At 38.1% G+C, this 18,215-nt stretch overlaps 1 long non-coding RNA gene across 4 annotated transcripts in view; it reads left to right on the top strand.

Moving 5' to 3' along the window:
• The window catches only part of LOC140635180 (uncharacterized), a 315,137-nt gene that overhangs the window by 127,695 nt on the left and 169,227 nt on the right, over positions 1 to 18,215 (top strand). The window lies entirely within an intron of this gene.

Raw genomic sequence — 18,215 nt, 5'->3', positions numbered from 1 at the left:
CCCCCTCAGGACTGCTTTTGCTGTATCCCAAAGATTTTGAATGGTTGTATCTTCATTCTCATTAGTTTCCATGAATCTTTTTAATTCTTCCTTAATTTCCTGGTTGACTCTTTCATCTTTTAGCAGGATGGTCCTTAACCTCCACGTGTTTGAGGTCCTTCCAAACTTCTTGTTGTGATTTAGTTCTAATTTCAAGGCATTATGGACTGAGAATATGCAGTGACGATCCCAATCTTTTGGTATCAGTTCAGACCTGATTTGTGACCCAGTATGTGATCTATTCTGGAGAAAGTTCCATGTGCACTTGAGAAGAATGTGTATTCAGTTGAGTTTGGATGTAAAGTTCTGTAGATATCTGTGAAATCCATCTGGTCTAGTGTATCATTTAAAGCTCTCGTTTCTTTGGAGATGTTGTGCTTAGAGACCTATCTAGTATAGAAAGAGCTAGATTGAAGTCACCAAGTGTAAGCGTATTATTATCTAAGTATTTCTTCACTTTGGTTATTAATTGACATAAATATTTGGGAGTTCCCACATTTGGGGCATATATATTGAGGATTGTTAAGTCCTCTTGTTCGATAGATCCTTTAAGTATGATATAGTGTCCCTCTTCATCTCTCACTACAGTCTTCGGGGTAAATTTTAGTTTATCTGATATAAGGATGGCTACCCCTGCTTTCTTTTGAGGACCATTTGAATGGTAAATGGTTCTCCAACCTTTTATTTTCAGGCTGTAGGTGTCCTTTCTAAAATGAGTCTCTTGTAGACAGCAAATAGATGGGTCCTGATTTTTATCCAGTCTGAAACCCTGCGTCTTTTGATGGGGTCATTAAGTCCGTTCACGTTCAGAGTTACTATTGAAAGATACGAGTTTAGTGTCATCATGATATCTATTCAGTCCTTGTTTTTGCGGATTGTTCCACTGAACTTCTTCTTAAAGGGGAATTTTAAGAGTCCCCCTTAAATTTTCTTGCAGAGCTGGTTTGGAGGTCACATATTCTTTCAGTTCCTGCCTGTCTTGGAAGCTCTTTATCTCTCCTTCCATTTTGAATGAGAGCCTTGCTGGATAAAGTATTCTTGGTTGCATGTTTTTCTCATTTAGGACCCTGAATATATCCTGCCAGCCCTTTCTGGCCTGCCAGGTCTCTGTGGAGAGGTCTGCTGTTACCCTAATATTCCTCCCCATAAAGGTCAGGGATTTCTCGTCTCTTGCTGCTTTAAGGATCTTCTCTTTATCTTTGGAATTTGCAAGGTTAACTATTAGATGTCGAGGTGTTGAACGGTTTTTATTGATTTTAGGGGGGGATCTCTCTATTTCCTGGATCTGAATGCCTGTTTCCCTTCCCAGATTAGGAAAGTTTTCAGCTAGGATTTGTTCAAATACATATTCTGGCCCTCTGGCCCTTTTGGCGCCCTCGGGAACACCAATTAAACGTAGGTTTTTCTTCCTCAGTCTGTCGTTTATTTCCCCTAATCTGTCCTCATGGTCTTTTCATTGTTTGTCTCTTTTCCCTCAGCTTCCCTCTTTGCCATCAACTTGTCTTCTATGTCACTCACTTGTTCTTCCACCACGTTAACCCTTGTCGTTAGGACTTCTACTTTGGATTGCATCTCATTCAATTGATTTTTAATTTCTGCCTGATTGGATCTAAATTCTGCAGTCATGAAGTCTCTTGAGTCCTTTATGCTTTTTTCTAGAGCCACCAGTAGCTGTATAATAGTGCTTCTGAACTGGCTTTCTGACATTGAATTGTAATCCATATTTTGTAACTCTGTGGGAGAGAGGGCTGTTTCTCATTCTTTCTTTTGAGGTGAGGTTTTCCTTCTAGTCATTTTGCTCAATGCAGAGTGGTCAAAAACAAGTTGTATTGGGAAAAGGAGGAAAAGAGAGGAGAGAAAGAAGGAAAGAAAAGAGAAAAAGAAAAAAGGAAGAAAAAAAGAAAAAAAGAGAAGAAAAATAGAAAGAAAGGAAAAAAAGGGTGGGGGAAGCAAACGGAAATCAAAAAGAAGAAAAAAAAAACCCCACTGGGATGTATCTTCTGATTCTGTATACTTCAAGTCCCTTGACTTCCCTTGGAACTTGTCAGTGTAGCTGGTCTTCTGGGGGAGGGGCCTGTTGTGCTGATTTTCAGGTGTTAGCACTTGGGGGAGCTGCTCTGCCCCCTCCCTGGTGCAGGGCTCAGTGGGGGTTGTTTACCCCGTGAGGCCCCAGGAGGAACAACCGCAGTGGCAGGGCCAGCTCTGGAGCCCTGGAGTCAACTCCCGCAGTAACTCCAGAGCTCTCCGTCTGCAGGGCCTGTAGGCTCCGGGCGGGGCCGCTGATCTGCTCAGCTCGGGGCAGGAGCGTCCTTCCTGTCCTGGGGAGCGGCTGTATCCTGGGCTGTGTCCTGGCGCCCAGTGCTCCCGGGCCTGCGCTGTTGGATTCGCGCTCCCGGGCCACGCAGCCTCCTCCGCACGGAGCCTCTTTCTCCGCCCGAGCCCCTCCGAGCTGCTCCCGGGCTGCGCAGCCCTCTCCGCGGAGCCGCCGCCTGAACCCCTCCGAGCTGCTCTGGGTGTAGCCCTGCGCGCTGCAGCCCTTAGGGAGCTCGGCACACTCTCCTGGGTGTGCAGGTGTCTGTTAGTGTCCCAGGGAGCCCGAGGGCATCCCCGCCCTCCTGGGGTCCTGTTCCAACTCCTTGCAAGCACCTTTCCGCCGGGAAGGTCGGTGCAGCTCCTGCTTCTCGGGGACGGGGCTCTCCTGTCCTGGGGACGCTCGCCCCGGCCTCAGCCCGGCTCCTCGCGGGGCCCCTCCCCCTCGGAGGCGTTTTGTTTCTTTATTTCTTTTTCCCCGTCTTCCTACCTTGATAGAAGCGCGAACTCTTCTCACTGTAGCATTCCAGCTGTTCTCGCTTTAAATCTCAGCCCGAATTTATAGATTTTCAGGATGATTTGAAGGTTATCTAGGTAATTTGGTGGGGACAGGTGACTTGGGGACCCTACTCTTCCGCCATCTTGCCCCTCCCTAAGGCTCCTGTTTTAAGTACTGGCAAAACCACCCTTCCAAGTTTGATTCCGGTGTCCATCTGAAAGGCTCTCTGAGTGCTAGAGATTAGGTATAAAATAATTGCTGAATAAATAATTTAGGGCATGATCCAGTATATAAAACACATATGTTATAGGTCTTGCCTTTAAAGAACGTAAGAAAAGACAAAGAAAAAAAGCACAAAATCTGAATTAAAGATATAATTTTGGGAGGAGGGAAATGGGGAGGTGGTTATTATTTTAGAAACAGTTTTCCCAGGACAAAGAGTAAGGAATAATGCTGAAAGGGGATGATAATGGTGGGTTTGAGCCCTTTAAAAATGTAAGACTGCAGAAGCACATTATGTTTGTCCATATCTCACATGGCCAGCTCCACACTAGTACCTACTCCTTATTATCTAGTACTTAAGGAGTCCTTGAGGGTTCCAGAGAGCTTTCTTTTTTTTTCTTTTTTTAAAATTTTTATTTATTTATGATAGTCACAGAGAGAGAGAGAGAGAGGCAGAGACATAGGCAGAGGGAGAAGCAGGCTCCATGCACTGGGAGCCGGATGTGGGATTCAATCCCGGCTCTCCAGGATCGCGCCCTGGGCCAAAGGCAGGCGCTAAACCGCTGCACCACCCAGGCATCCCCCAGAGAGCTTTCTTATTTCTTCATCATATTTAGCCCCAGGAATGATGTGTGGATTAATAAATAAACAATTGATTAAAAAACATATTGGAGGGGATCCCTGGGTGGCTCAGCGGTTTGGCACCTGCCTTCAGCCCAGGGCGTGATCCTGGAGTCCTGGGATCAAGTCCCACATCTGGCTCCCTGTGTGGAGCCTGCTTCTCCCTCTGCCTGTGTCTCTGCCTCTCTCTCTGTGTGTGTCTCTCATGAATGAATAAATAAAATCTTAAAAAAAAACATATTGGAGATAAAACTGTGTGTAAATATTACATATTAAAACATGTATATCAAAAAAATAAATAATAAAATATGTATACCTATATGTAGATAGATATATGCAGATATACATATAGATATATGTCTATACTTATATGTATATTATATATATAATTTGTTTATATATTTTTATATACATACATATACATATATATGCTGCATTTAATATTTATTTCAGTTTTAATATTTTTTCTGGCATTTTTCATAAATATTTAAATTGAGGTTATACTCTTTGTTGATTTAAGTGTGTAAGAACATACACACCTTATTAGCTGAGCATATTTAGTCTCCAGAAAGCTAGTATAACTTGGCATCACATGTTGAGTTTCTAACTAGTTGGGACAAATTGCTGTCATTTTTCTCTGTGTTACATATTGGCTTAGTGGCACAAAAAGGTGTGAAAGCAAATGCTGGGGAAAACTACGAAGTCTTCCTTGGCACTCCTCTGTGATTTTATATAGTCACCCAGGGAGGGGACAGATATTTCAGCCTTTATCTGCAACAACGCTGGGTTAGTCTCAGGAGATCAAATCATTTGTGGAAATCTCAAATTCACCCAGCCTAGCATGCTGCAAATGGTTTGATTCTTTCAGTTCCCTGGAAAGTGGAAGGCTGGATGCTTACAGTTGGGGGAAATGCAATATTCTCAAATAAAATGATGATGATGTTTTAGCTATCCAGTGCACACACACAATTATAGTCCATTTTATTTCTATATATTTTTCCATTAATGAGTAGGAGAAACCATAAACATTCGTGAAAGAGGCAATTGCTTATAGGATGTGAGTACCTTAAAATATAATTTCACCTTCACCTTCACTCTAGTCGACATATGTTTCGTTTTGTTCTATTCACCTTAAACCTTTATTAGTGTTGATGTCTTCTAAAAATAACAATAATATAGACATGTGTCCCCTTATCCATCTACCTCACAGCTTTGTTCTAACTTTGAAATGAGATATAACAAGTATAAACTCTCTTACTCATAGAATCAAGATATATGACTGGTAATACTCTTGCTCAGGCAGAGAATATGGACTGCAACAAATCAAAATTTAAAAGTTTCAGTTATAGATTTTATGGAAGTTAAGCCATGCAACTGTATGTGAAAGAAATAAAATTATTTAATGAATAAGGTATCTCAAAACTTAATGACTTAAAACAATATACACGTATCATTTCTGTTACTGTGGGCCAAGAGTGCAGGAAGACATTAGCTGAATCCTTTGCTTCATGGTCTCTAGCAGTATTGTAGTCAAGGTCTAGGTTCTTATCTGCGGATCACCTGCAGAAGGACCAATTCCAAGCTCACTGACCTGACTTTTAGGAAGTTTCAATTCGTTGGACTGAGGGCCTCATTTCATTCCTAGCAATTGGCTAAAGCCTGACCTCAGTTTCTTGCTCTGTGGGCCTTTACAACATGACAACTTGTTTCATCAAAGCCAGCCAGAGAGCAAGTTTAGGGGTACCTGAGTGGCTCAGTTGGTTAGGCATCTGCCTTCGGCTCAGGTCATGATCTCCAGGTCCTGGGAGCTCAGTGGGGGTTCTGCTTCTCTCTCTCCAGCCTCTCTCCTCCTCCACTTGTACATGCCCTCTCTCTCTCAATTAAATCTTTATAAAAGAGAGAGAGAGAGCATGTCTACCAGCAGGATGAAAGTCACAGTCTTATATAAATGAATCACTGAAGTGACATCATATCACTTTTACCATATCCTATTCATTAGAAACAGAACATCCTATCTAGCCCATGCTTAAGGGGTGGAGGATTTGCATAGGACATGAATATCTAAAATCAGATCATTTGAAGCCATGCCAGAAGCTGTCTGCTACAAATATTATAAGGATATAATACAATCACAATCCTGATAACATATTTTTCTTTTTCAGAATTAATTTGCTGCTGAAAGCAAGCAAATGCATTGTTATATTTACTTTCTAACAAATGTAAATTTGGAACTATAGATTTTTCCTACAAATTTTTAACTTATGTATTCTATACATAAAATTAAATCAGCAAATGATTATACTGTATTCACTGGCAAAAAGCCATAGTGCTAGATGCTACAGGGAAGACTAGACACATAAAATAGCATCTCCACCCTCAATCAGGTTCTAATTGAAAAATGAATTGAATTTTTATATATTTCTTAAAGTTAAATAGTACTATAAGATGTTTATAATTCCTGAGGCTCTATGAAGTAAGTGGATCTAAAGAGTAACAGATATTAAATGCTGTGATTTTAAGGATGGTATAATAGGGTGGAATAGTCTATGAAAATCCCTGAAAGGCAGAGATTATAAAATTAGATTATTAAAGACATGTAGCATTTTTTAAAAAAAGAAAAAGATAGAGAATATCCTAAATAAAATATGAGATGTAAGGAAAAGCAGACAGGCTAAAAATGTGGACAGTGCCCTGGGGAAACAGTGAAAAGGCCACTTGACTATATCAGAAGGCATATACAGTGGAATAGTAGGCAGGAAGAGAAAGCACAAGTTTAGATTGTGGAATATCTTAAAACTGTAGAATTTATTCTTAATTTTTCTGGCACTATGAAATTGTTATTTTTTATTTTATTTTTAATTTTTATTTATTTATGATAGTCACAGAGAGAAAAGAGAGAGAGGCAGATCACAGGCAGAGGAAGAAGCAGGCTCCATGCACCGGGAGCCCGATGTGGGATTCGATCCCAGGTCTCCAGGATCGCGCCCTGGGCCAAAGGCAGGCGCCAAACCGCTGCGCCACCTAGGGATCCCTGACACTATGAAATTAGTAAAGGCTTTCAAGATATGGAATTAGTAAAGGCTTTTGAGATATGAGATGACAATATAAGTTTTAGGTAGCTTGAATGGATAGGATGAGCTGTTACTTGCATCAGAATAAAGAAGGTTTACCTGTAAGTAGAGGCCTAACATACTGTTAAGAAAGATGCCTTTTGGTTGTCAGGATGACTCGAAATCAGGAAGTGGCTCTGCCGGTTAGTGGTTGTATGATCCTGAAAGGTATGTAATCTTTATAAGCCTTACTTTTTTTCATCCACAAAGTATAAGACTACAGTAGTATCTACCTCATTGAATTCTACATTAAAGAAAAAGATTTTACAATCTCAGTCAAATTTGTGAACTAAATTCTTACTGTCACCTCTTGTCACTACCACTGCCATCATTATCATCACCATCATCATCACCACCATCATTCTTAACACCATTTTAAAGAGTTAGACAGAGTTAAACATTAAAGGGGTAGACAACTAAAGAGTTAAACAGCAGGCAAAAGAATGTATACTCAGTGCTACACAGAACTTGGTTTAAGTTCTAGCTCTGCTACTTCTCAGCTGTATGGTTGGCTCATCTCACCTATCTCAATTCCTTTTAAGACAATATTTCATTCTCTTCCAGCTCACCCAAATGAAGAGGCACTACCATTCTGAACAGTATTCTCTGTAGAAACCAGGAGAGTGAACTATTTTGATTTTACAGACATCTGACTCTTTTTCAAAATCAATGGAAGCATAGATCACTTGACACGTTCACATGTTATATAAATAAATATTCATTGTTTATGGTTTGAGATCGCGACCATATCTTTGTTTCTTATACATATTGATTTCTTCTATATTTTTGTTTTCTTTTTCTTTTTCTTTTTCTTTCTCTTTTTTATTTTTCTAGTAGTGGGATTTCAAAACCTGAAGCTCAGAGTATCTTAAAGTAGGTAAATCATTTTACTTTTTTGACAGTCTCCTTCTTATAAAAGTGTGTTTTGATATGTATCTTTAGGAACAGGAGCTAAGAGATGGTTTATTCAGTGAAACAGGTGGAGAAATGAAAATGAAAGAGGGTGAGGAAAGCCAGCAAGATGATTTCCCTTGATTGAAAAACAAGTTACCATCTCATGGATGCTTGATGTGAATGGATTTTGGCTTCTGATATATTTTTGTAAATTAGTGTACTTGACCCCGTTTCAAAATTTGAAGATGCAGTGCTGGCCGGAAATAGAATAAAAAAGAGTAATTCAAGGTCAGAAGCATCCTTGAAACTATAGCCACCTCTCCAGCACCTCCTTCAGCCTATATGTCATGGAAACATGACTCAGACTCTGAAAGTCTCATAGACTGTGGAATCACTTTTACTATAATCTAACAAGAAGAGTGGTTCTCTCTCTCTCTCGTTTTTTAAGATTTTATTTATTTATTCATGAGAGGCAGAGACATAGGCAGAGGGAAAAGCAAGCTCCCTGTGGGGATCCTGATGCTGGACCCGATCCTGGGACACCAGGATCACGACCTGAGTCAAAGGCTCAACCACTGAACCACCCAGGTGCCCCAAGGAGAGTGGTTCTCAAATAGTATTTCTGTTATAGGTAATTTGATGAAGAGACAAAAATGTCTTTGCTTCACCATTTTTTGTGTAGTTTCAGATACATTGTTTAATTTCTGGACCACTATATTGAGTCTACTAAATAATAGCTATAATTTTCAGTACACTAATTATGAGAAATATTTCTTCTTAAGTTTAATATTCCAATGGAAAATAGTTTTCCAAACCTAAGTAGCAGAGTTAGTCTTACTACAAGCTTATGTTCTTTTTAAAAATATTTTATTTATTCATTCATTCAAGAGAGAGAGAGAGAGAGAGGCAGAGGCACAGGCAGAGGGAGAAGCAGGCTCCATGCAAGGAGCCTGATGTGGGGCTTGATTCCGGGTCTTCAGGATCACGTCCTGGGCCAAAGGCAGGTGCTAAACCGCTGAGCCACCCAGGGATCTCAAGCTTATGTTCTTTAACTCAACTAAAAAGCATTTCCTGCATAAGAGTTATCTTACACCTGTCTTTGTCAGCCATCCTGAATGTGAGAGCATCTTATAATATATCAGAAGAAAGAAAATTGTCAAGACTATTAGGAAAAAAAACTAAATAGAATGTTTATCAAGTGCCTCAGCATAAGTATGTGGCAGATCTCAACAAAACTTATTAATTGGAATTTGCCAGTCCCGTACGGGGAATTTACATAAGGAGAATCTGCGCTCTTGATGTGTAAACTTCAAATCTGTTTGTCTTTAGTTTCCTTCTCGTCTTTCTTGATAATGTTTCTGAACTGACTCTGTGGTCATCTCTAATCCCTCCTTATGCCTAAACTTGTCTTCTTACCTCTATTTCTATTTACTATAAAATTTTTACTCAAGATCATTTTTATTGAGTGTCTTACCTGTGCCTAGAACCTGACCTGAGCTATTGCTTCTTTGTTTTACCACTTGGTTCTGTTTTTCTCTCTAGCTGTTCCCAATTGTATGAGGTACATCTTGTTGAATATAATAGAAAAGGAAAAATGTGAGTAATTACAGGCAGAAGAAAGAGCAGGAACCAATGGAAAGATGATGGGATAAGTTGATGGAACTGAGAGATAATCTAGCTAATTTATGATGAGTAAGATAGAAATATGATATAATTTTTATTATCCCTCATTATCTCTATATTTTAATAATATATGGTAGTGATTTGATTTATTTTATAATTATTGGGCTTACACTTTTTTGAATTTGTTCAGAGGTGGAAATACAACATCACAACATTCTCTTCATAAGTGGTTAATATACGAACTCATTGTACTACTTTTGCTGTACTTAACAAATGTCACCTTGATATTATCTGGATTCCTGGCAGTGCTACTTTCTAAGATTGTTTGGCAGCCTGTCCCTTCAAAAGTGTTTGACATATCAGTTGAAAATTCCAAAATGACTTCAGTGGCTATTTGCTATCTGAGCATCCCATGGACATCTTTCCAATAGGCAAATTATTTCAGGAAGTTAGGTTCAGAACCTCAGTCCTATGGGAAATAACTTAAAAGAATTCTAAAGATCAAGGATTGATGAATTAGAAGCAATTTGAGGAGGCAGCACACTCAGGGAAATGGATATAGTCACTTTTGAACTAAGAGAAAGCATCCTCTTTATGCCATTGGATAAAAGTATGCTACCCCAAACAAGGAGTTTTAAAGCTTCTTGGAGCAATACCTTGAAACCAGCAAATAAAAGAGGGTTTTTTTGTGTGTTTGTTTTGTTTCATCTTTAGAAGTAAATATTATTGTTTTTCACCAACATCAATGTTTCTGGGAAATTTATTGCAAAACTATTGATAATGTCTCCACTCCCTGAATTTACAATCCTCATCGATCTGTTTTCTTTTGGTCAATATGTACAGATTCAAAAGAAAACTTTACAGCAGTCTGCATTATATTCCAAACCAATTTTTCACCTTTTTCATCTGATTGGCAAATATATAGATCCCAAAGTCACTGCCAACAGAGGCTGTCCACAAATGCAAGGATTAGTTCTATGTCTGAGAGGACCCTTAACCCAAGTCTAGTGAAGAATTCATTAAGGCCTTCCATTGTCTACAGTAGACAATGCAAATTAGTGTAGGAACATTTTCAATTCTGAAAGAATAGCTTGAACATGCCTTACAAATGTTAGCAAACTTTTCTGTAAAAGACCAGGTAGTAAATATATGCAAATACAGCTTTGTGAACTATATAGCTTAGTCACAACTACTCAACTTTGCTGTAGTAATAAAAATGCAGTCATAGACATAGGTAAACAACTGATCATGGCCTTGTTTAAAACACACACACACACACACACACACACACACTCTTTTGAGTTCTAAAATTTGTATTTCATGTAATTCTCAAGTGTCATGAAATATTATTATTCTTTTGATTTTTTCAACCATCTGAAAATGTAGAAAATATTCTAATGGATTGTGTGAAACTGTCAGCAGATTTGGCTTGTGGACCATAGTTTTCTACTCCTCAAGTGTTATAATGCACTATATTAACATTTTCTTACTGCAGTCCCTATGGCATCTGTAAAAATAAAAGCCTATGTGGGTACATTATGTAATAAAGGAAAAGTATGACTATGCACAAAAGTAACTTTTGTAGGTAGAAATGAAGGTAAGATTTAGAATCCTGACACTAGCAAGACCCAAAGCAGTTACCTCAATGAGTCTCCTGTCTCCCGACAAACACAATTCTCCTGGGATTACATTGTCTTCTTCTGAAGATCATTGCCTTAGTAGCTCATTTGGGAGAGAAGAAAATATCCTTAGGTTCCAGAAGAAGGAGATCTTGTGTTGCATAATGTGAACAGGCATCTCTCTTGGCCCTGGTCTTGCTTAAAAAATAAAATGTACCCTTTGATCTCTAGCAGGGTTATGTGGGGTCCAAACTAATGTCATTCCCTTCAGTTGGATATTTTGCACTGCTTTATTTTCTTCTTATAAAATCTATATTTTATGAGTAAGTATTCATCAATATAAACTTCTTTTGACTATAGATTTTTCACTTATGATCTATATTATTTATTTAGCGAATAAATAATACTCTGATATTACCATATTATGATGAAGGTAACACAAATGAACATGCCCGGCATAGGGTTGGGCATTCAGCAAATGCTCAACAAATCTCTCTTAATTTCTACTCTGACAATAGCATATCCCCAGTATTCAGCAATGTATCCTTTGCATACTCTAATTAATTTCTTTTTTTTTTTAATTTTTATTTATTTATGATAGTCACAGAGAGAGAAAGAGAGAGAGGCAGAGACATAGGCAGAGGGAGAAGCAGGCTCCATGCACCGGGAGCCCGACGTGGAATTCGATCCCGGGTCTCCAGGATCGCGCCCTGGGCCAAAGGCAGGCACCAAACTGCTGCGCCACCCAGGGATCCCTCTAATTAATTTCTAATGTTGATGTATATGATAAAAACATTTCTTATTCTTTAGCTTAAACATGTCAAGTATGTGTGTAAGTGTGTCTGTGTGTGTGTGTACACAAGTGTGTTATCAGGGAAAAGAGATAACATAAAATAGTCTCGTGAAATAGTGACCGTTCTTTCAATTCCCATTTTCATCCAATGAGAGCAATCCTTAAAGGGAATTTGACTTTTTTTTTTAAAGATTTTATTTATTTATTCATAGAGACACACAGAGAGAGAGGCAGAGGAACAGGCAGGCTCCATGCAGGGAGCCCAACTCGGGACTCGATCCAGGGTCCCCTGTATCACACTCCAGGCTGCAGGCGGCGCTAAACCGCTGCGCCACCGGGGCTGCCCTTTTTTTTTTTTTTTTTTAAGATTAGTTTAGTTTCCCCCAACCCCTTTCTTTCTCTAGTCCCAATCTCACAGCCTGGATATAATAATCATAAAGCAGTTTATTTTGGTCCTTGACAATATTATACTGGATTACAATGAAGTAACCCATAGGAGACTTGAAAAAAAAAAAAAAACATTAAAATGGGCTTTCCATATCTATAGAAAAGTTTTTTTGAGCTGAGGTTTACTTCAGCGGTTTCCTGTCAGTGTTTCTGCATTTCTGCACTGCTCTTTGCTTTTATTCTACAAATAGGACAGAGTTCAGAGGAGGTCATAGTCTTATTTTCTTCCGAAGCATTTTGCCCTGTCTAAATATATTTCCGGATTATGGTAGGTCAAGAATCCCACACAATTTCTAGATTTGATAAACTAAGGTTCAAGACAAAAAAGAAACCAATAACATCTGAAAATAAAGCTTTGGTCAGGCAAACCTTTTTTTTTAAACAAGAAAAAAAATGTAACTCTCTGCTCTACATTTTTTTTTCTTTGCTATGTAGTTATCATGCTCAAGTTAAGAGACAGAGTAAAAGTTAATGCAGCCTTATTAGGAGGTATTAGAAATGAAAAGACATATGTCTTTTTTTAGTATACTATAAATGTAAATGTTGTGAAATCTGTAAGAATGGAGGAAATTGAAAAATTTATCCTGCCATCTTTTAGGGAATAAATATGGGTAAATTAAGAAAACCAATTAAGATATAAAAACAGCAAGCTTGATGGTTTCAAAGCAAGACATAGCAGATCAAAAGTTTCAGGAAGAGACAGAAAGATCTCTTAGCTTGCAGCAAAGAATAGTATATGAAGTTTGTCAGCCTTAGCAGAAACTAATAGGAGGTGAAAGCGTAAAAAATGAAATGATCAGAGAAAATGAATATGGACCTTAAGAATAAGAAAATTGGGAAAGTTTTCCTATAGTCAATGGAGAGCCATGAAGAGAAAGAGACAAAGAACAAAAGGTGTATTAAGGATAATTTTTGACACATGTCCAAAAATCAAATAAAATAGAAACTTCCAAGTGTTACCATCTAAGAATTATGGTTTTTTTCCTTCAAAAATTTGTCATTTTTTTAGCAGAAAAAAAGAAAACACTTAAGTGATGAAAATATATTCTAAATCTTCTCCAATAAAAACACATGCAAATGCATCGCCCAGACCACCACCTTTATTTGTAAACTTATGGCGAATTGTATGAGCTAAATCAATCCTATTTGAAAAACCTTTGTTAGAAATTATATTGGTATGTGCATATTCCTTGTGGTAGAGCAAAGGTAGCCATGAATTCTTTGATATTGCTCCCATTGAGAAATGGGCAGCGGTTATATCCCCAGCCTCTGAATCTGGGTAGTTTCCATGACTGCTTCACGAAAAGAATATAGCAGAAGTGATGCTGTGCCAATTTCTAGGCCTAGTCCTTAGGTAACTACTTACTGTTTCTGAGAACACTTTTAGAGTTCTTAGCTACCAAGTAGGAAGTCCAATTACTCTGATGAAGACAATACTTAAAGATGCCTTGAGACTAAATGGAAAGGGAGAGAGGTTCAGATCAGCCCGTTTTTTTCAGCTATCCCTACTCTGATGCTAAGCATGTGAGTGAAGCCATTAGCTACCCACCAGCTAACCTGGCTGTCAGCTCAGTGTCAGCTGAGCCCTGTACAAATTCCTGAGCCACAGAATGATAAGATAAAGTAAAATCACCGTTTAAAGTCAAGCTTTGAGAATGTTTCTTACAAAGCAGTAGACAACTGGAACAGAACTGGTTCCTGGAAATGGAGTACCACTGTACCAAAAACCTAAAACATGGAGAATGGAGGCTAGAGATAAGAGGTTCCCCTTTATGAAGTGGCCAAATGTTTGTCAACACTATTGCCTCTGGCATCATTGGAGATACAGAGGAGACCTAATGGACTCCTGGATTTTACTGGATAGATTTTTAGAACATAACATAGAAATTGCTGGGGTGCCTGGGTGGCTCAGTCAGTTGAGTGTCTGCCTTCGGCTCAGGTCATGATCTCAGGATACTGGGATCAAGCCCCACATGGGGCTCTCTGCTCAATGGTGAGTCTGCCTCTCCCTCTCTGTCTGCCTCTCCCTCTCCATCTGCTGCTCTCTCTTACTTTCTGTCTCTTCCTCAAATAAATAAAAAAATCTTAAAAGAAATTGCTGACTGACTTTTTCTAACTGCCTAGGATAAACTATGAGGAGAGAATTGAAGGGACTGTTAAGTATTGAGCAGAATTTAGAGGAGATATAAAGGAACCAGGAGTTTAAGGCTCAAAATAGAAATGCTTCCCATTTCTGATCTCTACCAGAAAATAGACTCTCAAAGTCAGAAATGACTTTAGGGCAAACACCAAACCCAGTGTAATACTAGATTAGGATGGCCTAATGATAAAAGCTTCCATGACATGATTATAAGATATTTTATTTTTTTTCCCCTAACCTCAGAAATATTTAAGGGAATACCTAATACAGCTTCTAACATTTTTGAATTTGTGCCTTGTACTTAAGTGATGGCGTTTATAGGAATATTAAAGGTGTCCCAACAGTAGTAGCCTCATTGGGGTGCAAAATAAACAGTCTATGTTGATGAGATTTGCACTGACAAATTTTATAGAATGGAGTGAATTACAGTATGATCCACAGAAACTGCCAGTTTTTAAACTAATCAGTTAACTAGCATGGACTAAAAAGTGAAGAGATAACACAGAATGAAAAGAGATTTGGAGACCCCTAATTTATTACATCCAAAGATGCTAAGAAACTACTTACCTGCAAAGATGGGATATTTTTGATAGAAAGTAAAGGATGATTCATAGTGAAGAGCCAAGAGCCATGGTGAATCATTTCCAGGGAACAAGACTGAGCACTAATCAGTGAACTGAGAGCATGTACCTAGCTAGGTTTCAGAAATGCTATGAGCTAATGCCTTTTATGTGTGTCCTAATTCATCCCTTTCTCAGTCAGAGGGTCTACTATAGTTCTATGTCTCCTTATGTGCTATATATGTTGGATTAGATGACTTGTAGATCACAGGACTGGAGTACTATAGCTATGTTGCAAGGAAGCTCTAACAACCGCATGGAGAAGCCCATTTGCAAAAGAATAAAGACTCCAGCCTAGCTCTCAGTGGACAAGCCAATACCAGCTTTCCAGAAACGTGCATGAACCATTTGAAAATAGATACTTCAGCCTCAAACTGCCCAAATGATGTCATGTAAATCAGAGATGAGTCATTTCCACTGAACCTACCCAAATTGAAAATTCATAAATAAAATGAAGCATTGGGATTATATTAAGTCACTGAGTTTACCATGTAACAATAAGTAACCTTCACAATTTTTTTAGAGGGCAGAATGAACCTACTGTCTCCAGAATTATAAGCAGACAAGGCAAGAAAGAAGGTCACAGGGGCACCTGGGTGGCTTAGTGGTTAAGTGGCTGCCTTCATGATCCCGGGGTCATGATCCCGGGGTCCTGGGATTGAGTCCTGCATTGGACTCCCCGCAGGGAGCCTGCCTTTTCCTCTACCTAGGTCTCTGCCTCTCTCTGTGTGTCTCTCATAAATAAATAAATAAAATATTTAAAAAAGAAAGAAAGAAGGTCACAAAAATGGACAGATCTCCTCAGAGACAACACACAGATAATTTAGGAAATAAAGGAAACAAGGCCTTGATTTCAATGGAGATTACATGACAGCTACCCAGGAATTTAAGATATAATAGATATATCATGATTCAGAAGTTTTATAATGTTAATTATAGATAAAGTGCATTACTATGCAAAGTTGAAACTACCACACTAAGTTGTTCTTATATATTCCTGAAGAGCTGGGTATCTATAAACAATAGATTCTACCAATATTGGATGCAGCTGAGTAGAGAGGCCTCTGAATTGAAAATGCATAGTTCTTACCAAAATAAAGGAGAAAAAAAGAATTTCCAAGAAGGAAAGATATTATAAGAAATCCTCGTGTCAAAAAGCCTTTGGTTGTAGGTGGAGGAGATCACTCTTGTCTTGAAGAATACGGTTTCCTCAGACAGATGATAAGAAATGATCTAGGAGAAGAGATTATATAAAAGCTGCTAGTAACCAAGCTGGAAGTGTTTGAAATTCATGAAAAATGACAGTGGACTGGGTCTGTGGATAATTTAAAATGTACTGTACCTGAGAGTTTAAAGAATAGGCTTATTTTATACACATTACAGCTTCTGCCATTATTTTCTTTATGAGTATGGTCATTTGGAGGATTCAGAAAATATAAGAAAACAAAACAAACTACAGATTTAACGATACTTATTTAAAGATGCTGAATCTTTGAAACAAAAGGCTTCTCATGGATAATTACAGCAGTAGCATTTCAGGGAAGAATGCATGGCTCTAAATAACCTCATTTTCCAGGGGACAGCAATGCCCTTAGCACCAAGAGCCTTAGTACTCTCTCTTGCACTACGGTTCATTCTGTTGGGCAGCTGAATTTAATTTTATTGCATAATCTGAAGTATATTTAAAGAAAGTATTGAGGCCCATACTTTAGATAAGAAAAGTATTTAAATACAATCAAGTCCAGGGCAGAAAGTAAATACAAACATAAATGATACACTGTGGCAATAGTTACTTTGAACTCATCGAGCTCTTTTAGGAATAACTGGCCATTCAAATAGCTCTTCACTGATATCCTTGCCATATGTATTTTTTTAGTTTAAGAATAGATGAAATGAAAAGGCACTCAGTTAATTTGCAACATAAGATTCAATTACTGAAAATAAAATGAATTAGGTTTCCACTTATGAAACTACTCAAGGTCATGATTTAAATAAACTAAACTAGAAGAATCGAGGTGCTCATGTTTTTATCATGAATTTTAAAAATCTCATCAATAACACATTAGAGGTGGGATAATGATGGTGTGTGAGTAAGTTTGAAGGAAAAGTTCTTTATGTCCTATCCATTGTCATATTCAAATGCTTCATTCACTCAAATTAACTGTGTACTGTGTCTCTAATATCCCCATATTACTTCCTTAGTAGCTGTGTTACACCTGGAATTCCCTCTTTATTTCACTCTGTACCCTTGGACCCTCGTACAAAGCATAGCAGTATCACTCAGACAGAGAAGCCTGCTCTGGCCATTGTCCTGTGTTGTTTTTTTTTTTTTTCTTTTTCTGAAAACCTAGAACACTATTACCCATATCATGCATGTGTAATTATTATTTATTACTTTGTGTATTTATTTGATGGTTTTGAGTATGTATCATCCTTCCAAGTACATACATTCAACAAATATTTCTGAGATGACTAATTGGGTAGAAATGTACTATAATTAGTCAATCAGAAATTAATTATTAAAAACCAGCTATATGAAATTACTAGGTAGAACTTGTTTTCTTTCTAGAATTTTCACCTGTGTTAAAAATTGGTGATTCTTTATTTTTGTTTGTTTTGTTTGAGGGTTTTTTAAAAAAAGATTTTATTTATATATTTGACAGATTGAGAGAGAATGCAAGCAAGGGGAGGGGCAGGCAGAGGGAGAGGGAAAAGTAGGCTCCTGGCAGAGCAGGGAGCAGGATGCAAGGCTGGATCCCAGAATCATGACCTGAGCCAAAGGCAGGCACTCAACCAACCTAGCCACCCAGGCGGCCCAATAGTATAAATTTTCCTCACAGTCTGAGAGATATTAGACATAGTCATTTTCTCTAAAGATTATCAGTTTGAAAGTTACAAATATTATTTTATTGGTGTTTTAATTTCCCTTCCTTTGATTATTGAGTGAGTAAACATTTTAAAATATATTATCAATCTTCTTCATTCATCCACTCTATAGAGGGAATAGACATAACATCTTATGATTGCAGTGAAGAGAAAACACACCATTCTCATTTTATTGTTTTTCACTGTACTCTAGATCAAGAAAGATGCTCCCTTAATACTACTTTTATGGCTACAAGTTTCCCAAGTTTCTCTAAAAGCTCATCAACTTTCACTGTCCCCAGGCAATCTTAATTTAAAGTGTATATTGTGGATGATTTTACCAGCTCTCAGAAAATGGGATTGCCTCAAAGTTAAAGTCAAATGAACGTACAAAATTTCATGTAGAAAAATAA

Source organism: Canis lupus, chromosome 6, assembly GCF_048164855.1.
Source record: "Canis lupus baileyi chromosome 6, mCanLup2.hap1, whole genome shotgun sequence".
Lineage (NCBI taxonomy): Eukaryota > Metazoa > Chordata > Mammalia > Carnivora > Canidae > Canis > Canis lupus.
This window is presented reverse-complemented; position numbering and strand designations above follow the sequence as displayed.